This window comes from Larus michahellis, chromosome 1 (assembly GCF_964199755.1).
Source record: "Larus michahellis chromosome 1, bLarMic1.1, whole genome shotgun sequence".
Taxonomy (NCBI): Eukaryota; Metazoa; Chordata; class Aves; order Charadriiformes; family Laridae; genus Larus; species Larus michahellis.
Genome location: NC_133896.1, coordinates 136,433,027 through 136,456,552, shown reverse-complemented (window position 1 = coordinate 136,456,552; position 23,526 = coordinate 136,433,027). Strand labels below are relative to the sequence as shown.

The 23,526-nt window shown below is 40.7% G+C and overlaps 1 protein-coding gene across 8 annotated transcripts in view; it reads left to right on the top strand.

Annotated features, from left to right (window-relative positions):
• The window catches only part of CNKSR2 (connector enhancer of kinase suppressor of Ras 2), a 216,295-nt gene that overhangs the window by 13,166 nt on the left and 179,603 nt on the right, over positions 1–23,526 (top strand). The window lies entirely within an intron of this gene.

The following is a 23,526-nucleotide window of genomic DNA, read 5'->3' as shown; positions in this document are numbered from 1 at the left end:
AGAAGGGCTGGGAGCATAAGGTTCCCTGCGCTTTTAAGTACCTTGAGCATCCTGGCTGATGTGTGTGTACGTGTTGCTGGTGTGCCCGGGTTGGCATTGGCAAGAAGAGGATTTGGAGACGAGGATGGGTCTGTCTCCATCCTAATTTGATCAGACAAAACTGTCTGCAATCACACCCTGAAAGATTAAGAGCGGCTTTTGATGTCTGTGGTCTTAAATTCAGGCATGTAATTTCTGTTTTTGGGTGCCTGAGTCTCTCGGTGGGCCTGGGCAGAGTAATTCCTCTGCTAATAAGCTGTGTGGTGGCTTTTTCATCAATGTTTCTGATGTGACCCCTGGCCCCTGTGGGAGACAGAAGAGCTGGTGTAGCCCTTCTTCAGGATGCACCTCTAGCCTGAGACAAGGGGGGAAGTGGGAACAGTATGTTGGGATACAAATGTATGATGTGTAAAGCAGAGTATTTTAAGTGTAGAGGAGAGAAAAGGTGTACTGTGCATACACACATCTTCTCAGTCACTTTTGTTTTATGTTAAATTCTTTTTCATTTTTTTAAAGTTATATTTGTAACAGTTTTGAAATTGCATGTATAAAATAAGTGCTTGACTCAGGAGCTATGTGGTATGAGATGTAACCCTGGGAAAGAGAAATTGCCGTTGCTAACGAGCAAATATTTCACAAAGATTAATAAAAGAGAAGAAAACCAAAACTAAACAAGTAGTGAAGAAAATTCCCTGTGTTCAGTAATACAGAGAGGCTTACCAAGTAGCCAAAACCTGTACTATCTGGTGTTGAAACCAAGTAGCCATTATGCAAAGTAACAGCATATTGCTGTGGGTACCACACTAGTAGAGACACCGCTTTTGGCCAACACACAGAACTTTTGTACTCCAAATTGGAAGGTCTTAAAAATCCTACATTTCAGTTTGTAAGAAACTCTCCTCCTGCGTGTCTGAACAAAATTACAGAAAATGGTTCTTTATATCTCTGATTATTTTTTTTTCCCATGTGGTGCTGGAGACCCTCCGTGTTTTTGGCTTTACTGGGGAGTTGCCAGCGTTCCAGCAGCAGGTGAAGAGGCTGCTTGTCACCCCCTGCATCGCGAGTCCTCCGGCTCTTCCTCATTACAGGGGAGGGAGAAGGTTAAATGCCTTGTGTCGTCTCTACTTTAAGTGCACTGAAGCCTTTCTAACTGACTGGCTGCTTTTTTAATGAAAGAAATTTGTCTTGCAACAGCTTTATATGCCCAGCTAATTAAAACCCCTCCATTATACTACTCTCCATATATCCTGTTTGGTAGGCAGAAATCGTTTGCTCTTTGACAGTTTAATTTCTTGTTGATGTTGGTTTTGTGGGATGCCTCTGTCTTAGACTTGCATAACTTAGAAATAATAAGGCATTAAGGCATTTTATATATTGGAACATACACAGATTTGTTAATCATTAATACAGAGACCATTTTCAGTCTTGCTTAGTATCATAAGATACAGTTTGTTCTGCATGTGTAAATGCCTCAGCTTTATGGCAAGACTAAGTTGAGGGACATTTAGTTTGATACATGAAGCTTGGGAATGTGTTTTAAATAAAGAAATCATTACAATGCCCTTGCTAGCAACCTTTTTAAAAGCTGTCAGGCAGGAAAAATGCCTTTTTTAGTGAAGAGGCAGGACTGTCTGTACTTTCTTAGGCACTCAGTGTGGGTTGATGCCCTTCAGATTATTTGAAGCCTTGTATGTTTTTCCAGTGGTCTCCTCGTTGCAGCGCTTTGATTTCTTCCATACGGATCTGTGTGTGCACAGGTGGGAGTTGAAGATTGCCATGCCTCCTGTCACTTCTGATTTGAGACCTGGAGGTCTGAGGAACCTCACCCAGCTGGGAAGCTGGATCGGCTGTTGAGATGGAGCCACCTTCTAAACAAATCATACGTACTCTGCTTTTCCTCCTATCTTTTTCTTGTGCCAAAAGCTGTGGGGTGGACTGAGGATTAACAACCCCATTAACTTTTGTCCTAGCTGTCAAGCAGCGCCTTGACAAATTCTTTGGTGGTCATGTTGCTGCGGATTCTGTAGCACACTGAAAAGGGAAAAAGTCATTATTAGTGGCTTAAAATTTCACAAATGAGGTTTCTATTTAGTATATTGTTGCTGAGCCTGTTGACCAAACAAGTTGAGTTCTTTCTGCAAATGCAAGAGTCTTAAAAATGAAGACCAACCACCCACACCTCCCCAAAAGGAAGGGAGAAGGGCTTGAGTAGGCACCTTTTTTCATCCCTAAGTAGAGAATCATTCACCGAGGATGTTACAGCCTGAATGGCACGATAGAAAAGGTGAAGTGAATTATTGCGTAGGTTATTTGGAGGGAGAGATCTGGTAACCAAATGGTAATTGCGCACACTTCTGGCTGAGCGGTAGAAACCATCACAATTTGCCATCTGCTTCACCATTATTCTGACTGAATGTAGGAGGGGAGAGAGTGTTTGTAATTCATAATGTGGTATTTTGGGAAAGGCTTGGTGCCAGAAACCAAGCGGATGGGTGCCTGTTGTCTTAGGCTTTGTGAAATGTAGGCCCTGTATGACCTAGTTTGTCATACATGAAAAGAGAGAGGCAATATATGAATGGAAGGAGAAAGAAGAGCACTTCAAGTTTTGTTTCATATAGGTTATCTGATTAAATTATTTTGGGTAATAGGAAACCGTTCTGTGTAAAATTCCTGCCTACTATAAACTATAGGTGTGCTTTGATCTCACTCAACGCTTATCACTGTTACAATGATAAGCGAGACACTACCAAACAAAATTCTGCTGATGGGTAAAAAAAAAAATGCATCATCAAAATCTACTTCAGAAGGTCCTCGAAGCTGTGTGAGAAATATCAGTGCTTTGACAGGATACCAGTCATGGTGTTGCTGTGGATGTCTGGTGGATCCCCATCCCATTTGTTACGAGGGTGGGAGGGGCTTCGGTACATATTGCTCAGTAATTACCAATTATGAGTCAGATCATAATAGGATTTTAAAGATTTTTTTAAAAACGCTCTACAGATAAGATTAATAGATCGTTTGGTGAGTCTGTATAGTATATGTGTAAAGCTCAAAATATCAGTTGGGGTCCTGAGAGTACTCATTATTAATAACATCACAGTAAATGTTTGCATTCTTGTAAGCTTTAGCTTTTATTTGTAACAGTATTTGTGATGGCTTTTAAAGGAATGTTTCCAAGGGTGTTTATGGACTTTCTCAAGGAAGATTTGAAAAGACATCATTTTACAGTTTGAGACTAAGCCTTTTCTGGCTTTGAGTTTGCGTAAAAGAATTGGTGATATTAAAATATCAAGACTGGTAGGAGAAGAAGCCAACGTAAAAATTATAGAAAAACCAAGTAACTAATGGAAAGTGTCTTGAATAAACTATGCACTGTTTTTCTTTTTTCATTTCATAATGGTAAGGTATTATGAAAAATCCTTGTGGGATTTACCATACGCCAGGCCAGATCACAGGGAAGAGCAGGTGGAGGCACTTATGTTTTTGGTGGAGGGACTAAAAGAAGTGGCTCTCGCTGTGGCCCACAGTTGTGCGTTTACTGGTGTGGGTGCCAAGCTCCAGATGCGCAAGCAGAGGCTGCCGCTGGCTGGTATGGAGCAGCCGGTGGGCAGGGGGAGGCATCTCTGTGCCTCCCTCCGGCGTTCATGGATTATTAATGTCCTCACCAGGGGTGAAATTACCTGGCACGTGAGACAGGCCTGTGTCCAAAGAAAGTGTGCAGTAAACTCTCATGGTTCACAAAGAAACCTCTTTCAGGTTGGTTAATCTGTAGAAGGCGAAGGGGGAGCAGGAGTTAATATTGTGCTTTTAATTAGAGTTAGGTTTCTGAAATTGGTGGCTGCCCTTGTAAAAAAGCACGGGCTGCGTGGAGCAGTGGGAAGTCAGAAAGCCTGCTTGGTGGGTTGGCGTGAGCTGAGACACCTGTAAACTCATGTAAGGCAGTCCGGTAAAGAGTAAATCTCTGTAACCGCCGCTTAAAGTTCCAGGTTGGCAATGTTCTGCTTCTGACTCAAGGAAAACAAAAAAGTCAAGTTTACTCATCGCCCCGCAGTGTAGCGAGAAGCTTTGTAACAATTGACATTTTTGTCATGTTTTGAACACTCATTAGCACTTCAGATTAGCTATTAAAGGACATGAAACGTTTAATCACCACGTCTTTTCTTGTTAGCAGTAGTCACTAGTGCAATGCCTTTTTTTTTTTTTTTAAAAAAAGTAATTAAGTGAAAAAATTGTACTTTAACAACTTGGGATGCAGCGATTTCAAGCGTTGAGATTACTGGCTTAAGCAAGCTACATTTTCTTCTCCCTGAAATAGTGTTTTTAAACTCTTGAAATCTCAAAATTGTAATAAAATAATTCTAAATGTCATGCAGAAGCCTAGAAGATCCTTTTTTACTGCCTCTCAATGTTTGGGCATTTGTAGTGTTTGGTGCAAAGGTGAATACTTTTACTCACGATTGAAACTAATGATTTCTCGTCTTCTAAAGGTCTGCTATTTAATGAAATATTATAAGCGTGATACAACATTGGTTCTGTAACAGTGACACATTCATTGAATTGCTTTTTTTCTTCCCTAGTCCTAGTTAGCTATTTAAAAAGCTATTTGGAATAGACTTCTGACTAGCTTTAAAAAGGAGCTCTCTCGATTATAAATTAAAGGAAAATTTATAAGCCCCAGAAATCCTTAGAATACTGAAGTGCAACCTTTTATTATGTTTTCATCCTGATATTCAAAAGGGTCCAAATAACAGTAAAATAAAACAGCCAATTTCTTCAGGGGTCTGTAATCGTAGGACCTTTTGCTTAAATTGAGATCTGTTCCTCTGTGCAAAATTGGCATTTAATCAAAATAATTTTTGTGTAACTATTTGTATTCTAAACATACAGAAAGTGTGAAAGATTAAAAGCAAATACTCATTTTTAATAGTATATTCCGGGGAACTCTGAAGGGAATGCCATGGAAAATATCAGCGAAAGTTGGCTAATCAACCCCCCCTGTCCTTCACTTTGCTCTTCTAAATGGCCACGACCTGCCCCAAGCCATGGTGGGAGAAGTCTTCATGATGAATTCGTGCTGTGAGGATTTTTTGCTAGCTTTCCTAATGATGAGGATGCAGGCAGCTCCGTACGGGTACCGATGCCCCGGCGGTGCGTGGTGAGGCAGCGGATGGGATCCCATCCCATGAGGAGGGGAGGAGACAGACCGGAATGCTGAGCAAGAGCAAGAAGATGGGGACTGTGGCTTCTTGCAGCTTCTCCCCCAGCTTTGTGGGGAGTGGGTGGCTGGTTGTCTGACTGCTCGCATGGGGAAGCTCGGAGCAGAGGTCAGATGGGTTTTGGGTAGAGATAGGGGGTGGTCACACCAAAGTCTTCCCCAGCTGGAAGGGACGCAGTGAGGGACCCAAAGAGGAATGGTGGTGGGTTTGTACATCGGAATTAGGGATGAGAGAGAGGAGACTTTTGTGTCCGTTGTTCCCACTGCATGGATGAGTTGGGACTGGGCTGAGATGCACTTCTTTCTCCTTGCCTTAGCCACCAGTGGAGAAAGACAGTGGATGGCAGGTGATGTTTGCTGCAGTCAAAGTCTTTGGGAGAACTGAGATGCAGGAAAATAGACTTTTGTTTCCTGCAAATGCTGAAGGGTGAAGTTTTCTGTCAGAAGTAACTGTGAAAACCTGACCAAGAAAAACAATACCTTGTTATGTTTTTCCTGCATGCCAATGGGGTAAATTTTCCTATTGGCATTTAGAGGATGCTGAGTGATGAGGATTGAGTTTGCAAGAAGAAAATATTCTCCTTCCCGCTGGAGCTGAGCTTCTTTCATCCAGCCAGGGGAAAAAAACATCCTCTCTGCAGGCCTGGCTGAATTGTAACCTTGGTGGTAAGCAGTGGGGAAGGTGAAACTGAAGAGTAAAATGCAAACAAAAAAAGGTCAGTTACTGCTAGAACTAAATATATTTTTGTGGGCTTGACAATACGGAGAAGATTTCTTTTAAAAAAGGGAAGAAGGATTGTATATACTTCACAGCTTGTAGAATCCTAAAAATATGTTTATCCTTGGGAAAGTGTCTTAAGGTAAGACGTTACAAGCACCTCACAAGGAGACATCTGGGACCCTGCCTCTTGAGATTTCAGTGCAGGGTTTGAGCTGGAGAGCTTCTTCCCATGGGCAGTATGTTAGGTTTTGAGGTTCTGTGCAGAGATTAACTCCTTGAAATTTAATTACTAGCTATTGCATACTGGCTGGTTTGTTGGTTTGGGTTTTTTTTTGTTTTTTTTTCCCTAATGCATAGCATGGGAAAGTCTTGAACACCAAGTTAAGAAAAAATGGGAATCAAGTTATCCTGCCAATATTAAAGCATTTCTGGATAAAAAAAAAAAAAAAAAAAAAAAAACACACCAAAAATGAAGGAAGAAGTCAGCAGGCCTTATGGTTGTATAAAACTGTACTAGAATTAATTTTGGAACATGTTCTATATATTACACTGGCTAATACTGTGTGTTTGATGGGGAAGCTTTTTCTTTAATATCACCAAATGCTTTTGAGGTTTCCACAGGATTCTAAAGTAACCACATTAATTTCTGAGAGAGACTGTAAAGGGCCTACTTAGGTCTGATGTTTGTACTTTCCATAATATTGATTAAATTATTTAGCCTCTGCCCACTAACAGCTCAAAGGACATGAGTAACTCTGCAACTTTCCACTAGAACTAAAGCTTCATCACCTAACAAGATGTGCAAACTCACCCTTACATAAAGCACTGGTGTGATCTACTCTAGTTTCAGTAGGAGTATTCATGTGTTTGAAGTTAAAATCATGTGCAGTCTCAGAAATGAGGCCCATACTTGGGAACTGCAGTGTAGCTGAGGTACATATACCTCAGGAAACTTATTCTGAGGATTTTCTGATTTTGCCTTTTTTATTTCTGCAGCGTTAATATTGCATTCATGCTAGCATCTAGCATTCAATTTGTGTGTGGTTAGTCCTTAGTTACTTTCTTGAGGGTGGCATGTTTTTGGGTTGCCAATAGCTGTGAAAATAATCTAATAAGGAATAGTCCTGCAAAAGTACTTGCGTACTGACACTGGTCCTCTGTTTTATCTGGGATGAAGCATTTATTTTCTGGGAAGCTAAGAAAAAGCAGTTGTTGTTTTTTATGTCTGTACCCTCAGAAACTTTTTCTAGTTGTTCTCATCCAAGACATTTTTAAAACATTACTTTCTCATTGCTTTTGTTCAATTGCTTTTAATTGTTTTAAAACATTTGGGCACTCACGGGGCGTTTTTCTCCTCAAGATGGAAATAGGCCTTCTTGAGATGAGTTAGAAAGTACTGTTGCTACCAACTGTCTTGGATATAAATTGAAGCTTGCTAATTTACTTATTAAAATTCTTTCAAAATTCAAAAATGTTAGGATCTACAGGTTTAAGTTGGACTATAAAAGCCTATAATCCTCTGCGTTCAAATTAGCCTTCCTCATCATATGTGCAGAAAGGAGGGGAGAGACATTTTGGGATGGAGTTCAATAGCATCAGGCCAAACACTGAGATTGTTTGCACAGCTGTGTCTAAGCAGTGACCGAGCTGTTAAACAACCTAGCGGGGGGAAAATGAATAGAAACTCCTGTTGGCCAGGGGACTGAGTTTCCTGGACAGTGCTCAGGACGTTATGAAGTCATTGCACATGCTGGGTCAAGGCTTTTACCCATATTTTCCCCTTGCGCTTGGGAATAATTCATGCTTTGCTTTTTCATAATAATATAATTGGCTTAAGCATCTGAACAAAATTCTGTATTGACAAATGATGCGCTGTAGCGTACTTACCTATAACTTCAATTAAGGAACCTTTCCCTGCCAGTGAACCTATTCACTGATGTGAGAGGAGACAGAGCCTGTATATCTGTCTTGCTTCCTTGCGAATTGTAGATTATGAAACTGGACTACTGAGCAATAATTTAATCAGTGGCATCAGAAGAGCATTAAGCTCCATTAAACGTTGGGTCACCATCAATGTCAGATGAGTATTAAATTATGGCTTGCAACTTAGCAGTACTCATCCAAAAGGCAGTGCTTAGGTTCTTGGCAAGCATAGAACAGTTTATTACGGAACAGATGCTTCAGACCTTAACATATGACTGAAGTGTCAAGTTGTGTCAGAGAAGATGGGCCCAACGCTAATGTGGTGCTCAGACTTTGTGAGACACGTGTTAACGAATCACTCCCTACCTGAACAATGTGGGTTAAAAGTGTTTCATTAATAGGATCTCCTGTTGAATGCTTGGAAATCAAAGCACTGCTCTGTCTGCCAAAGACTGGCTTATACTGTGAATAGGTTATAATAAAATTCTGTCTGCAAATGGTGGAGGTGCAGTTCTCCTGATAAGCAGGAAGGATCCCTACAGGCTGCTCAGAGCTTGAATTTTTATGTAGAAGAAACATAATTTTCTTTCTGGTTCTGGCGCACCATAATATTGCCAGCCTGCTATTTGCAGGATGATTTTAATACCTCTACTGCTAGTCACAGATTTTCCAAATACCAGCAGTAAGGTGAATCCAGTAATGCTCTTTCTGGGTGGCTTTGCTGATATTAGCAGCTCTCATGCAGCAGCGAAATCGTTGAGGCTTTTGTCAGTCTGCTGTACAGCTCCTGCCCCTTAGGAAAGCTGTGTGCTGCAGGAGGTGCTGACCTTGGAGCTATGCAGGGAGAGAGGATGAAAAATGGATGCTAGAATAAAATGGTTTTCCCATTCCTGTTTAGGTGCAAAGACAATATGGAGGAGATAAAGAAGAGAGGGAGGGGGTTGGGCTGGTAGAGTAACAGATGAGCTGAGGAAAATTTTTGTGGGTGGTGCTGCTGTGAAAGGAATAAATGAGAGTGACGTTGATATAGGTAAAGCGTACCTGGTCTTTATGCAGCCTCTAGTTTGGTGGTAAGACGGGTTCTTCAAGTGGGAATCCAAACAAGCCCATCTGGTGAAGATAGGTTCTTACCACAGACTTGCCCATGGTTAAGATTTTCGTATCTGACTGTAACCACAGGTTGGCCACATAGTCTTACCGACATAATATCGTGGCAGGCTATTTCAAGCCATACTGCAGGTTTTCATCTATTAAGGATTGCACCGCTAGTGCTCAGCTGTTACCAAGTCAATTCTTGCTGGTGTGCAAAACCTGTAGTACTTCTGTTCTGTGGCAGAAATCTACATTGTTATACTGTTATTTTTCTTTTCAAAAATATGCCAACAACTGGTTGACATTTAATATTAAGCTATTAATAGTAAAGCTTCAGAATTTTTTTCCATTTTCCACTTTTCTCCTGTTACAGTTGTGAAACTGGCCGTTATGCAGAGAACCAGCTCTGACCGGGATTTAGCAGAGCAGAACCTGTTGTCAGAAGGGGAATTGCACCCTATCCTTAGAGGCATTAGAATTGCCTTTTCCTATCTACCAGTGCTTCATGCATGCTTTATTATTAAAAGCCCTGTTATTTCTGAAATAGTTCAAGTTAGCGATGAGATTCTGAAAGAACCGAAGAGGGTCAAAATATTACTGTTTCTTAACAGGAGGCTGAAATAACACATAAGCACTAGGATGCATATGATGCAGTGCAAAATCAGAATACAGCTGATAAATATATGTTTAACAGACTGGTTGTCATTTGGAAATGATGGTGGAAATTATGTATTTGATACCTTAGAACAGATACTTGAAATACATATGTCCTCTGTCATTCAAAAAAACCCCCACCCTTTAAGTCTCACTCAGGTTCAGACAGTTTATATTTAATGAGACCAAAGGAGTCTGTGGCAGGTGACAAGGACAGTCTCTTCCTTCAGTCTTTCGCAACAAGGAGGAAGGCATTCAAAGTCATCCAGAATTACTATGATAAAAATATTAGTTATTATTGATTCATTCAGCTTTTACAACTACTTGAAATGGCATCCACTTTATGTTTCAGGTATACTTTTATGAATAAATATGGAATAAGGAATCTCTCATACAATAAGAAAATTAGTACATGCAACAAGTCCTGTTAAACTCTGCAGACTGAAAAATCAGATTTTTATTTTTATTTTTTTTAACTTTTTGGTTTCATTTTTTCCCCAGCTTTTGATTAGGTCTGGATAAGGTGCTAATGGAAATACTTAGTGCTTTTATGCTGATACGCCCTCTCCATTACTTTTCAATGTAAAGCAGACAATGCTTAAATGGGCAGGAGATACGGAGGAAGACCAAGAAGTACAGTTGGCTATATATAGCTAACAGAGGAAGTGTTTAAAGAGCATTTACCTCCTGGTGATGTCTTGTGGAAATGAGCAGGAATATCCGTAATTGGGACACTTTATCCCACACTGACTGATACAAGTATTTAGTTTTACCAGCCAGGGATGTTGCAGGATAAAGGATGAAGATCACACGAAGGAAAGCCAAGCTCAAAATTAATTCAGTGGAAAAACTTTATATTTTTCTTTTTTTTTTTTTTTTTCCTTTTATGTGTTAAGCTATGGCAACAGTAGACCAGAGCTTGTGGAACTGCAGCCTCGTTAAATCTCAACTCTGGCTTAGTTTGCCATGCCTTCCATGTGGCTTGGGGCAAGGCTGTTTGTAAGTAGGGCTAAGCAAAACGCATGAGAGCATCACTTCACCTTGTGCTGCCTTCTGGAGGGCTCATTTTCTGTGATGTCTCTGGCCTCTTTCTACATGAATTGCTTGGGAGGCTGAGCACGGTGCACATCTTCCACCTCCCCATAGGCGCTTCTCAATGTTCCCTGCAACAGCAGCAAAGTGTGGGGACATCAGGTTTTTCTTTGGGTTTACCAGCATTAAGGCTCTGAATTGGTTAACTAAGTGTGTGTATGTGTGTGCACTATAAAATGTTAATAGCACGAAACTGTAGCATTTTGCACAAAGGTATTTAGTGTGTAATACTAATATTTAATGAATATTAGTATTCATTACCACTCATCCTCTCTTTGGGGAAGCGCTTCAGGGACAGCGGTTTCATACCATTAACTTAGTGCTATGAAGTTAATAGTTAAAAACAAATTGTTATTAATTTTGTGTGACACGTACACATTACTTTCCATGTGAACGTTCACTTCTCTTTCCTGGAGATATAACATTGATGAGACTTGAAAGAGACTAATATGTCACTGGAGATTAATTCAGTCTTTGAAGGGTCTAATTCCTAGTTACTGCTTTTTGCTCATATGGATAAATTGTATGAGCAAGTGATTATGCAAAATGAGAAACTAGCTAAAGTGTAACTGAGGTTGTCACTTCAACAGATATTTTTTTTTAATTTTTATGTATTTGCAACTTATGTAAAACTGACAACATTATTCTAAAAAGTATATTGCCAAAGAAAATAAAAAACCAACAAGTGTATTTTCCCATGATCCAGTTGTGTGGGTTGTACACCCACTTTACAGGCTTACAGTTCCTACTGTAGATTTTACATTATGGAATATGTTCTTTTCTTTTAACGAGCACGAGGGAAGGGCAGGCATGTAAAGTTGTCCTTGCCTGTACTTTTACGTAAAGCTCTCTACTTTCAACATAATTTGAAGCAGATTGTCTTAGCCAAGAAGCTTAAAGCTGAAATGTTTTTAACTTCTTAACATACACAGAATCTGTGCATATCAGAATGTAATAAAGCTGCACTTGTAGGACTGTTTGTAAAGTTACTTGAACATATTCTGTCTGATTACGGGTGATGTCATTAGGGTTCTGGCTTAATTCTGAAATCCTTCCTGGGAGAAGGCAGATAGAGCCAGTGAACGCTGGATGCTTTTGCTGGTATTAGAAGGAAAATCAAATGTAGGGAAGGAAGAATAATTTGGAATCATGGATGGAAGTCATCGTATGAGCACTCCCAGCCAAGCTCAGCATCTTGTCCACTGTGGCTCCAGAGAGAGCGTCAGGCTAAGCATAGCAAAACTGAGGAATTGCTCATGTTGCAAAATGAATTGCATTGCTTTTAACCATGCTGCTGGGCTGCATGAAATCCGCATACACTGTGTGGTGGCATCCCCAAATAAATCTTGAAGCCTTATCTAAACCATTAAGAGATTTCTCCAGTGGTGGGAGTCAGTGTAAAGTACTGAGGTAAAGGAAAGCTTTAACAACTGTTGCATTATGTCTCTGGGGGCACGATGTTCCAGCTTGCTCCGAAAGGATGCCTTCTGACATAATAAATTCTTGGCAGCAGAGCTGGTTTTGGTGATGAAGAACTATAATAAAGGCTGTGGCAGAGCTTATTCGACTATTTTGCGTAATAGCATATATTAGCCCATGTAAGGGAGGGAGAAGAGGAGCGCCCTTCTTGTGACAACAGCAGTGTGTTTAATGTGGCTGCTCCGGAGCATGCTGTAAAAATGCAAACATGGGAAGGCATTTGAAAGAACAACCAGTACTTATTTACTTACTTGGTTAATGTCAGGGGAGTGCTTGGCTTACATAAACATCTTCTGACTGTCTTACATATTATACTTGTTTTTTCCCTTTAATATATGATTCATTTATATTTTGCGGAGGGGTGGGATGGTTACTGAGACAATGTATATGAACTGATGGAAGCGATGAGTATTAGAAGTATAGCTTTCCCTTTCCTCTTCATCACACTCCTACACATATCAAAGTATTTGACCAATGATTTTAAGTTACAGCTGTTTCTTTGTCATGTGGAGGGGGATGTACAGCTTTTTCTGCCCACAACCCTAAAACCGTCCCAAATCTCACACTGTGCTGAATTGTGCGAGCTTCTGCTAAAAGAGAGCTCCAAGCCTGGGAATTGCATGGGCGTTGCGAGAAGGAAGAATGAACGGGAGGGAGTTCACTCAGAGTTTGAAGAAACTTTCCCTCCTGTCTGCCTGCTGTAGGCTTGGACACTTGATGGCTTTGCACTTCCTATAGTCATGTGCTGGTGTGAAGCACAGCTGCAAATAATCATGGGAGACACTGAAAAGCTATGGAAAATGAAGACTTTTGTATCTTAAATCATGAGGGTTTTTTTTTTTCAGCTTTATAGCCCCTTATAAACCGTTGAAGAAGCCAATACCACACCTATTTAGACAAAGCCTCCCATCCTTAGGGGATAAGGTGGTTGCATTTCAATGCTTACAGTCGTGTTTGGGAATTTGGTAGTTTGTCATTGCTGTGCCATGCAAAATTGTTCGGAGGGCCGGTGCTGTGCATTAGTGCAACCTGGGTTGGAGCTGCACAGCCATAGCCCCCGGGGCTGGGACAGATGGGGGGCTGGTTTGCTTTGAGCAGAAAAGCAGACCGTGCCCTCACTAACCCTTTCCAGCTCTGTCCCTGTTACGCTGGTGGTGGTCTTCAGCCCGGTGGTACTCACTTCAGCCTACTGCAATATCATTGGTTCCCGCTGCTTGCTTGAGAGACGTATTGGAGAAGTCATAAAGCCACAGGCTGTTGTTAGATGGACAGTTGTTCATCTCCTTGTAGAGGAGATGTTGTTCTCCCCTTGTAAACCAGTAGTGTAGCCTTTTTTTTTTTTTTTTTTTTGTAGGCACCAGAATATTTATGTTTGGCGATAAGCTGAGTTTTCATCTCGTAAAGTTGCATTGCGCTAGCGTGAAGATAAATCTCTAGAAGCTCTACAGTCAGGAGGACGCTGCTGAGAAAAACTTCTTGTTGTGCTCGTTCATAAATTGCTTTATATTTTGTGAGGAACTGATTAGTAATAAAGTTACTCCTTACAGTCTGATGTATGGGAGCAAGTTCTGAGAAAACAGCAAATCCCTACAGTGGTAGTGATGCAGGCAGATGTTGTACAAGGAATCATTTTAGAGGAGAAAAATGGTAGCGTTTGAAATTTAAAAAATCTATCTGACGAAACACAAATCAAATAGCTGTTAGTTAATGCTATTTAGAACCCTAATTTTATGACGTTGATTGAAAAATGCCTGTATACTAAGGTAGTTGCAGTGTATTCAAGTTTACATGTGATAATTGGAGCAGAAATGTAGTACTCGGAGGAAGAAGTTAAACATTGATTGGATCCAGGAAGACTTCCCTCTCCTGAGGTACTCTGCAAAGTGGAACACATGTGAAAAATGGGAAGGAGGGTGACTGTGAAAGTGAGAAAACTGCAAAGTCAGAGTAGAAATAAAAGTGTCTTTTGAGGGATCTGCCTTTATTAGCTAGCCAGCTTGAATTTCATGGAGAAAGAGAAGTTTATCAAGTGTCTTGGGTCACGGCCGTATCTCCTTGAATATTACTTTGTACAGACTGTAGCATCATGGGACCCTGAATGAGACTAGACTGTCTGGATTCTCGTGTATCATAAAAATATATTATTACATGTAAAGTGACAATGCCACTTTCTCCTCTTGATTTTGCAAAGCTTGGATGGTACATTCCATGTCCTCAAAGCTGCTTCAAAAATCATGTGGGCATAGATTGAAGTAGGAAAAAAAAAAGAGATAATAATGGGATTTCCTCTTTGAAATTTTAGGGGTGGTATTTCATTCAGTGTTTATAGTCTTATAATCTTGATAATGTTTGGACAACTTATTGTAGAACTTCTGGTTTTGGTAGAATAAATATTTGCACCTTTCACCTCCACTTCCCCATTAGCCGATATGGTCTCTTTGTTCAGAATACAAGTGGGATTCTGGGGGAGGGGGCCAAAAAAAAAAAAAAAAAGAATGCGAGCTTAAAATCTGTCATTTTATACACCGAATTATGAGGAGGAATGCACACTTTCTCATCCCATCCCCATTGTGGCTGCTGTAGGCTGCTGCAGTGGGGTGTAGTAGTGTTTATAAGGAGTGAATGGATGCATTCCTTTGATTAGCTTCATGTGAGGGATTCCTGATACATAATGATGCTGTGGGTTGTTTGGCAAGCTCCTCTCCCTTCCACTAGCAAAGAGATTTCCGCTGCCATTATCAGCCACACTAACTTTTCAGCAAACTTCAGCATTTCTCGTGTGCAAAGGCCACAGCTGTAGTTGAACAATGTGGTCATTGTAATCCAATAATGAGTCCTAAATATAACAATAATTATAACCTCTTACATTGAGAACAATATTGATAATCAGGGATACTAATCCTTGAATTTCATAGAAATAGAGCTCGACACTGGTTGTTGCAGTGTTATCCGTGTTTTAAGATTTCAAATACATTGCAAAACTTGTATGTGCTTGCGTGAAGATTTGGCTTTGCTACACAGATGGGCATAATGGAAACAAAAAGCTCCCAGAGAAATATGAATGATTACATTTATCAACAGCGAAACAGAACACTTTGGATATTATTCTGGTAATTAGCAAGTCTAACTTGCCATTCTAAGCCCTGATTATGAGTAGTCTAAGAGCACGGACTGATTTTATTGAAAATATGCCCTATTAGACACTGCAGCCAGTCCATTCTTGTGTATCTTTAAATCATGCTTGTAATTAGTCTACATGTACACTTTCTGTCTCTCTGACTCCTTTTTAAAATTTCATTTTATTTTTTCAAGAAAACTCTTTTAAAAGTTAGTCAGTGTGAAATTCTTTGTAAAGTAGAGCTGTTGATGAGCCATGTATGATCCACTCAGTTTTGAAGTTTCTGCAATTTTCTGATGATTAAAATTGCCATTTATTGTCCAACGTGGTCATAAAATTAATATATCCGGGTCTCATAAGAATTCATGGTCATGAAAAGAGAGTGTATCTGTAGGCACGGAAACAGCAGACATGTTAGAGTTAGGTTCCTCAAACAGGATTTGATTTTTAATTACAGAATTCATAGTGACTTGATGCAGTCCTTCTTTCACCTCAGACTTCTGCTTCAACCCACCGCTGTCGCAAATACACTCTTTGACTCCCAAGTTCTCACCTGGCATAATGCCATCTCCTTGATCACTGGTGGCTTTTTCTTTGATTGATCGCAGGCCCTTCTACTGGCGAGGACCTTACAAAGAACAGCAAAATCAAGGTCTAAAATATACTTGTATTTCAGTTTCTTATGTTGCACATCTCTTCAGTGTGATACCTTCCTTATTTACCTCACTGCTGTACAGGGTACCTCTGGTATAGTAGCCAGGGTCTCGGCATTTATAATACCTTCAGGAGAGGCTGAGTTTGGATTATGTTGCTGCTGCTCACGTTCACATCTTCTGAGTTCTTCATTCTACAAACTTAATGTGCTTTCCTGGATGTAGCAGTGTGTATCCAGTGGATATAAAGTGGGTTTTTTTAACGTACTGTGTTCCTTCTTCATTGCCTAAAAATGTAGTTTTTAGTTAGCAGTACCTTTCAGCTAATGTTTTGACTATGAACAGTTGAAGATTCCTAGGAAAAAATACATCTACCCTAAACCGCACGTGGAAAACATGTGATCTTATACTATATTCTATGAATACACATGTTATGCTTGAAGGAATAATTATGTGGATCTTCTCAGTCATTTTTAATGTTTGTTTTTAACGCTTTTGGAATTTTCTTTGACTCAGATATATGCAGAGAGAGAGGGAGTGAGAGAGAGAGAATAATTCTATAGAGTGAAACACAAATATGTTTTGCAGTTAGAGGGCTTTTGCCTGAAATTGCAGATAACCAGCGCACAAAGTGATTGTCCTGCTTTTTTGCAAATGCAGGCATTTGGCAATTCTTTTTTTTCATTAATCCTGTACCCATTCATAAATATGGGGCCAGCAATTAATATATTTTTATTCTCCCCAGTTTTAAATATATTGTAATTTTTTTCCCAATCTGTAATGAAAGCTGCTTCTGGTGTTTCTTTTGCTGTCCTACCTGCAGTGTTCTTCTGGGATAAGGCATTATTTTTTTGTGGCCGTCCTGTCCACAGTAGGCATTTGTCGTCTACTAGACTTAAAACATTCTGTTCTTTGCTCTGTCTTTTGGCACGGATAACTGTGACATCTGTTTGTTACATATGAAGCCCAGGAGGTGCTGGAGACCCCGAAGCAGTGAGCATCCCTTACGTGGGCAGAGGAGAATTCTCGTTGCCTCTCAGGTGGGGAAGCAGCTGGCTTGGCTTCCTCCTGGTTTCTGCGGTGACATCCAGACTGAGGAACATGGAGAGTTTCCAAATGCCCATCTCCCGTGGACAGATTCGGGGGAAACTTGGCCTTTCCTAGTCTCCCCTCTTGCACTCTGGTTCTTCTAGGGAAGAAGCGTGAGTGCGTACCCCCAGTAGGAGAGCTGTGGCGTGGAGAGCTGCCTGCTCTGGGCTGCCTGCAGTGTCTGTGCCCAGGAGCAGCTCATGCTTGAGGTGGAAGAGAGGGAGAAGTTCCTGCCTGCTTGTCTTGCTCTTTGACGTAAGGAAACCTTGTATTTTTGCATAATTAAAGTGAATAGGCTAGTGGCCTACCAGCTTTGGATTAATAAAGCCTAGGTGCAAATGCATAAGTCACAGCACAATGTTTTAACTTCTCAGGAACTCAGTTGAACATTTAAGTTTGAAACCTACATAGATTCACGTGCAGTTTCTAAGGTGGTCAGTCCTTAAGAATAGTGGGCTTAAATTTATTGCATATTTAATGGTGAGCGGGAAGAAAACAAATGTGACTTTTTTTCTGAAGATTTAATGTTTTAGTGGTCCCTTCCATCAAGCTAGTTTAGGTAAAAATGTTGCAAATAATAGTTTACAATCTGAAAAGACACTGGATAGTGCTACATAAATGTCCAGGTTATACTGAACTCTAGTTTAAATTTTTTTTAAATGACTTGTTAAATTCTGTGCTACACTCCGTTGCTTGATTTTGTATTTATTTGTTAAGGTATAAAATGGATGAAGTTCATGTAGAGCATACTCTTTTGGTTCAGATTGAAACATTAATTTGTTTGCCTTATATCTAAAGAAAAAGAAAAGCCCCACACCTGTCATTTGTTTTCTAAGCAAGCTGTGTGCCTTTCCCTCCCATGCAAAATTATTCCATGTGTTGCTCTTCAGTAAATGGGTTTACAGAACAAGGACTTGCCAGGGGAAGCTGTCAGTTTGCATCCTCATTCTGATTTACCAGGGGAGTGTAAAAATATACTCCCTTATCGAAGGTTCATGTATGATAGTTAAGCCTGTAATGTTCATCGTCTTTCCCCTAGCCCCAAACTGCAAGGAGGGCTGATAAGGACACAAGCTCTGGTATTTTCACTGTAGTTTTCCAATCTTAAGGAAAAATTCTTTTGCCACCAATATGGGGAATAATATTCTACTTAGTTGCCACTATTTTTAGAACCGTATCGTCTCGTGTATATCTGAACAGCTGATTACAAATTTTAGTTCAGATCTAGCCATAGAAAAAGATGATTTTAATACTTTTTAGTCTCTTAGAGGCGAGAGGAAAGACTGAACTGCTTGCAGAGGAGGAGCAAACTGTGGGATCAGAACCTCAGGGTGTATTTCACGGAGAGGGTCACCGGAGTTTGAACTACCACAGATGTGCATAACCTGTTCTGACACTGAATTGCAGGGTAGTTTGTCGGTTTGCTCGTTTCAAAAGATAATCTGTTACACACATCAAAATAAGACAATACCTACGAGAGATCATGAAGTGTACAGTTGTGTTATTAGTTAGGAGATTGCAAGCATGGAAGATTTCCCTGGAGGGTAGCTCTGCATCTTGCAATCTTATTCCAGAAAATCGTATGAGTAAAAAAAATGAAATTAAACATTTCTTGATCAGTTTCTACCATCCTGTTGTAATAAAAGGAATTCATTGCACAGAAATCAGCCCAATTTCCCATGTGTGAGCCATTAAAAAATTGTTAATGATTTGATGAACTCTGACTTGGCCCACACAAGGTAGAACTCAATGATGGCACAGGGGGAAAAAACCAGCTCCAGTATGTTCTACTTGCAAGAGAAACTTTTCTAGAGAGATTTTTTTTTTTTAATGTTAAAAGTGCTGACTCTTCTGAGCAGTTTTTTTTGGAGGAACTTTTTTTCTTTTACTATTGTTTTTTATTTCTTTAGTCCCACAGGTGAGGTCGAGCTTGCTTTAAACTTAATGAAAAGAGTTACTCCTTTTCTGTTAATGCACAGAATAGTCCATCAGTGTACATAACACCTCAGGTGTGTGCCAGCTGACAAAGATGAGCAATGTATTAACTTAACATCTTAAATGCTCTCCTGGACCCCAATCAAACTGCCAGGTAATGTGTGTATAGTGGGGTGTGGAGAGCGTTGCCAGACCCTGTGGCTGATAAGCCCATGTGGAAAGCACGGCGGGCAGAGGAGTGCTTCTTGAGTAGTTGGCGTCCTTGGAGGTCTGTGTTATTTCTGGAGGACAAGAATCTTTCAAGAAAAAAGAAAAAAAAATTATACAGTGTTTCCTTTAAAAAGTAGGTCTGAAAGGAAGAGGGGTGCCTTCATACAGTTTTACTTTAAACTCTGTTATTATTGGAACATCTGTGCCTTTACATATACTCAAAAAATCTTGGGGTTATTTTGGGTGAGGAATAGAGTTGTTGAATGTGAGGCTGTTACTTGTGTATTGACATCACAAAACCTGTTTGATACACTACGGGGCCTTATGCATCCAGAATATAATATCGAACCTGATTTTTGGACAGAGGCCACTGTTCTTGAAATATCCAGGACTGATAGGTGCTTGGCAACCTTAATCGCACCCATGCCCAGAAACAGGGAACAGAACATCAAACTGAGTTATTTGCTGGGATTCCTGTGGTTACGTGGGTTGTGTGACAACCTTGGATATGAGGGCATCTGGGGATAGAAGCGGAGCAGACCAGACCTTGATGGCTAGAAAAACTTCTTGCTACATTACAGTTGGGTGAATGCTGGACTTGAAGGAATATGGTAAAAGATAGAGTGCTCTTAAGAAAGCTGTGCTTTCCCTGTCAGCTTGCAGGGTGTTTCCATGGACCCCAGGCGCCTGATGGGGGTTTTTTTTTGGTCCATCTTGTCCTGTCCCAAGTGAAATGGCATTATCAGCCAGGGACGCCCATTCCCTGCAGCTCCCCTCCTGTTGATCCGAAGGCAGCAGCAGCTGGACGGCTGCTGGCAAACAGGGCTCTCTGCTGTGGCTCTGGGGACAAAAGGTGTGGGTGAGGAATGCTGGTGGCCTTTTTGTATTATTGTTATTATTATTTCCTTTCTGTGCAGGGTTTTGTTTACAAAAAGGAATTCCTGCTTTTTAATTAAGAAATAGAATGACAGAAATAAATGACTTTAAAAGGATGTTCTTTTTAGGGAATGAGGGGAAGCAGTTGTGGCAAGCTATTCTGAAAATGTCACTCAATCTATGGTTAAATTATTTTGTTCTTTCCTGGCTGTAGTTTTTACGAAATTGATGAGTCAAGCAATTGTCAGTAATATTTTTCTTGTCTTAAATTTTTTTCTTACCCTATATGAACTACATGCATCCATCTAGATTACATCTGAATGACAAAAATATATAGATAGCAGGAGGAGGAAGAGTAATGGCTTTATTTAGAATTAACTGTCAGTAAGTGTTTATTAAGTGCATCTGTCATGTCTTATTCTGGATTTGTGTTGCTACTCTCTTAGCTGGGAATTAATTGTTTGTGATACAGAATCACAGAATACCTGATGACGTTGGATATTTTAATGTTATTATTCTCATTCAGCGGTCTATGTAAGCAGTGTGGGACTTAAGTTCAGGAATATCAGTTCCTTCTTTTTTAGTCATTTAGCAAAAGCACATCTGTGGCCTATTTTTAATACATTTTTAGATGAAATGTTTTATGTATTGTCAAGAATATTAAATTTATTTCAAATAATACATGCCATTATACATTGGACTGTGCTTGTAAAACAGTTCGTGCAATTACTATATCAGATGGAAAACTTGGGCTAAGAAGGGCTTTGGGGGAAAATATGGACAAATATGGATAAATCAAGCAGGCTTATATCAGATAATGGTATCTTGTGTGTGTGTGAACAAGTAAAGTAGATTCAAGAAGATTTGAGAAAAATTATTTCCTTTTGCAACCTAAATTTAAACATTTAAATGAATTCTTGTAGCGCTGTGACTTGGTAAATGGCAGAGAATACCACCTGATTTTTATTGATGCTTGTCTGTTTGCTATTAATGATGAGCATTGCCTAGCATGTAAGAGAGGGACAGCAACATTTGGATGAATTCAGGGCTCCCATTGAAATGCCTTGGGAATATGCAGAACTCATGCTCTTCCACATGTTCTGAGGCAATGCTGTCTAAGGAAGAGACAAATTAAGATCTTCCCGTTGTACATCACACCGACTATGCATGTCTCGCGTTGTTTTACAGTGAATCATTGCATTTGATTAACAAGCAGTTCTAAGGCCAAAGGCAGAGTTTTCGTTATTTAAGTACAAAGGGAAAAATATCAAAAATACAATGGGGCACCCCACAAAGCAGCAGGCTGTGTTATTTTTACTTTAGTGAGTGTTCCTGTCGTCTTTTCCATGCATGCATGTGGCAACCAGGTCATTTTATGGATCAGTCTTGGTCGTTCTGATAATTCAGTTTCCTCTGCTGTAGGAGAATGGAACTTAGGAGAATAAAGGTTTTAGTAGATCATTGCTCTTATTGGAAGTTTAACCATTTGTATTTTCTTTGTTGGAGAATTGGGAAACAATTTTTAGCTCCTCACAAGCTGGTCAAACACATCTGAGAACCAGGCTGTGTGGCAAGATGCAATACATGATCAGTCCTGGATCACCACTTTTGTTTTCTGTTAATATGTTGTAACAGAGTATATGACTGATTTGAACAACTATTTGATTAGAAAGGGAAATGAATGGAAGGCATAGCTCCAAATGCTTGATTAACCTAGACCTTCAAGTGGCTTTGTTACAGAGGCAGTTAAGAGGGGGGCAGGCTCTGGAAGGCCTTGGTCGGAGGCTGCTGGAATCAGGAACCTGCTCCTGTGTCCTGGGCCTGGAGTATTTGACTTAGTGTGTTTGCATGGGGTTTGGTTTTGGTATGTGAATTCTAGAAGTTAAAGCCACGTGGAGATTGTGCTGCTGTGTTGTAACAGCGACATAGCGTGGGTGATGCTTGCCCAGGGGCCGAGGCAGGAATGGCAAGCTGGCCAGGCACTGGGGCATCCCTGCCTGCGGTACCAACATGTTCCTCATGTGAGTCTCTTTGGAGTTATGGCTACACCCTAAAAGGGCTGAATGAGAACCGAAAATGCAACAAAACCAGTTTCAGATAAGCTTTATGCTATAAGCTGGGGCTCGTAGGAGGCAGCTGGGGCTCAGCAGTTAGATCAGTCTTTTCTCCTCCGTGTGTCTTCAGATTTTTCAGACATTTTGATTAGCAAGTAAAAATGTTCCCACCAAATACTCAAGGGTCTTCTTTATGCCCTTGGCACAGGGATGCACACACTGCAGAGCTTCCCTGTACTGGTCTGGCCCTCTTAGGCAAAGATTGCTGGGAGAGAGAAGCACGATGGATTATCTCACGTTCTGCAGCGCTCTTTCCTCCAGGCAAAATGTGTAGTCAGCTCCATGTCATTAGATTGATAATCAAACTGAATAGCTAGAATAGGGGTGGTCCCCAAAGCAGGACCTAATCCTGTCATCCACGTCCTGGGCAAATGTGTGGCATGGACTTCTAGGATCTTTTTTGGCGCCGCAGGCCTGTTTCTACTCCCCGATTACTCTGTTCTGTGGAGCGCACCCAGGTCTTGATTTTTAGTGGCTTTTCATGCTCAGCAAGCATTTGTGTGCCTTGAGCGACTCCATACAGCTTCTGAACTGAGGTACATTGAGCCGGATCTGCTGCTGCAGTTGGGGCCCAGTTTACACATTCACTGTCCTACCACCTTTCTTGTCCTCTAGAGCTCTTTGCAGCTTGTTTTAGGGGCTGGCATGATTTGTGAACTTTCGGGTGGCTCAGCAGCACATGGACAGTCTTGGAGTAGGAGAGATGCTATGATGTGGCACTGCTGTTTTGTGTGTCGCTGCATGGGGCACTGTAGTCAAGCGTCCCATGATGAGACTGGGTTCCTAGCTGAGGGTATCTCCAGCAGCCCCTCCTCATCATGCGACCTACCATGGCAGAAGTACGCTGGGAGCGAGGTTAAGAGGCACTGATAGCTGGTCACTCCTGGATGTATGGCGTCATGATGTCATTATTCCCTTAGAATTTGTCTCTGGCACAAATGCTTTCCCTTGTTTCCAGTCTCTTACAGCGCTGCAATAATTAACAGCATCAGTTGATATGCTGCACCCAGAGAAGGATGCAAGTCTTCCTCCCTTCCATTGTTCCCTCTTCTCCTCTCCCCTCCCAGATGTAATGGAGGCATTGCTAATATAAGTGTTATTAGGAACTGCCAGACAGACATTGTACTACAAGAATTCAGGGATCTGTTTGGAGTTCAGGTTGATATCATCCACAGATGGAAAAGCCATGGGCTGCCATAGCTCTCCGAATCTTTAGATTTCTGGGTAGCATTACATTTTTTTGTAATGCTAAAATACTCCTCTGAAAGATAGGGCAAGTATCCTCTGTTGGCTTGATTTTTGGTTTCAGCCTGTTA